We start from the raw sequence: 2,390 nt of genomic DNA, 5'->3' as shown, positions 1-2,390 counted from the left end.
CTTAAGACTATTTATGGAAGTAAGCAATTCTTTCAAGTTAGCCGGAGTACCCAAAAATGCATTACGACTGAAGTTGTTCCCATATTCGCTAAGGGACAGAGTTTGTGCCTGGTTGAACTCATTGCCACCAAAATCCATTTCTACATGGCAAGAGTTAGCCGAGAGATTCCTCATGAAGTATTTCCCGCCGAGCAAGAATGCCAAGTTGAGGAATGAGGTCACTGCCTTCCAATAAATGAATGATGAGTCCCTATATGAGGCATGGGAAAGGTACAAAGAGTTATTACGAGGGTGCCCTTATTATGGAATCCCACATTGCATTCAACTTAAGACATTCTATAATGGTCTCAACGCTTACACGAGGTTGGTAGTGGACGCCTCTGCTAATGACGCTCTCCTTTCTAAGTCTTATAATGAGGCTTACGAAATTATTGAGAGGATTGCCAGCAACAATTATCAATAGCCAACCAATCGAGCAGCGTTAGGAAGACGAGTCGCTGGAATACATGAAGTGGACGCTCTCACTTCACTCGCATCTCAGGTATCTTTAATATCATCAAGAATCTTACCACTAATGGGTCTAACAGTTTTGCAGCCCAAACACCTAACCAATTTGAGAATATAGCCTATGTGTATTGTGGGGAAGGACATTTGTTTGAAGAATGTCCATCAAACCCCAAATCCGTATATTACATGGGTAACCAAAAGCAAAACTGAAGGAGGCAAGGACTGCAATCCATCTTTTATAAATCATCGTGGCGAAATCACCTGAATTTTTCCTAGAGTAATCAAGGGGCTAGAACCTGTAACACTTACTCCCAACCTAGACCAACTCAGCCGCCTAGTTTCCCCCTGCAAGTTCAGAAACCAACCCAAGCGGAACCATCCAATAGCTTAGAGAATCTATTGAAGGCATACATGGCGAAATACGACGCCACCCTAAGGAATTTGGAGAATCAAGTGGGCCAGCTTGCTACTAAACTCAAGAACCGACCACAAGGTACTCTAACTAATGACACGGAGAATTCGAGAAATCTAGGGAAGGAACATTGTAAAAACATTGACATTGAGGAGTGGGAAGACAGTAGAGCCCAACACTGTCGAAGTTGAAAAGGAGCCAGCTGACGCTCAAGATTCAGAAGAAGTTCAACCAAGTGTTGAAATTCTAGTTTCACCAGAACTAGAATCTACAAAACCCGACAAAGTAACCTCAGGAGTAGCTAATTTTGATCAACTAACAATGTCGTTAAATGTAGAATTACCGCCAAAGATGAATCAACCAGAATCAGTCCCAGTAATGAAACCACCACCACCTTACCTTCAAAGATGTACTCAAGCAACTTCACATCAACATCTCGTTGGTTGAAGCACTTGAGAAAATGTCGAACTATGTCAAGTTCATAAAAGATATCTTGTCTAAGAAACGAAGACTTGGAGAATTTGAGATGGTAGCTCTGACGAAGGAATGCAGTGCATATTTTCAAGACAAACTACCCCCAAAATTGAAGGATCCTGGATGTTTTACCATACCGTGCAACATTGGAGCAACATATTGAGGTAAGGCATTATGTGACTTAGGTACAAGTATCAACTTGATGCCTATGTCAATATTTAGGAAGTTAGGGATAGGAGAAGTTAGACCAACTACAGTTACACTTCAACTAGCAGATCGATCCTTAGCATATCCAGAAGGAAAAATCGAGGATATATTGTTATGTGTAGATAAGTTTATCTTTCCTACTGACTTTGTAATTCTAGATTTTAAAGCAAACAAAGAAGTATCAATCATCCAAGGAAGGTCGTTCCTAGCAACTGGAAGGACCCTTATTGATGTGCAGAAGGGCGAGCTCACTCTACGTGTTCAGGATGATCAGGTAACATTTAACATCTTTAAATCTATACGATTTCCTGACACAATGGATTATTGCTCTGCAGTGTCCAATTTAGAGGATTTAATAGTGGAGAAGGAACTCAACTGTGTTGAGGACCCACTGGAAAGAATTTTGACATTGGATCCTCCAAATGATGAAGCAGAGGATGAATACTTAACTTTGCTAGAAGCTAATCAAAGGGGATTTAATCCACAATCTCATTTTGAATCTTTGGAGTTAGAAAAGAGGGACTATTCCTAACCAAAAGTGTCGATCGAAGAGCCACCTAAATTAGAACTCAAGGTATTACCTTCTCATTTCAAATACATTTATTTAGGTAACGCTTCTACTCTGCCTGTGATTGTTTCAGCAGAATTGACCACTAAGCAATAAGAAAAACTTATCTTAGTTTTGAAATAATTCAAGAAGGCCATCGGATGGACCATAGCCGACATTCGCGGTATTAGTCTATCTGTATGTACGCACAAGATTATCCTGGAAGATGGCAAAAAAGGGACG

General features: G+C 40.5%; 1 non-coding gene across 1 annotated transcript; it reads right to left on the bottom strand.

Moving 5' to 3' along the window:
* Positions 1 to 202: 202 nt before the first annotated feature.
* On the bottom strand, positions 203 to 309 carry LOC128042695 (small nucleolar RNA R71). The gene has a single exon (XR_008198208.1). It is a non-coding gene; the product is annotated as a small nucleolar RNA R71 (small nucleolar RNA).
* Positions 310 to 2,390: the final 2,081 nt, after the last annotated feature.

This window comes from Gossypium raimondii, chromosome 7 (assembly GCF_025698545.1).
Source record: "Gossypium raimondii isolate GPD5lz chromosome 7, ASM2569854v1, whole genome shotgun sequence".
In the NCBI taxonomy this organism is placed as follows: Eukaryota; Viridiplantae; Streptophyta; class Magnoliopsida; order Malvales; family Malvaceae; genus Gossypium; species Gossypium raimondii.
This window is presented reverse-complemented; position numbering and strand designations above follow the sequence as displayed.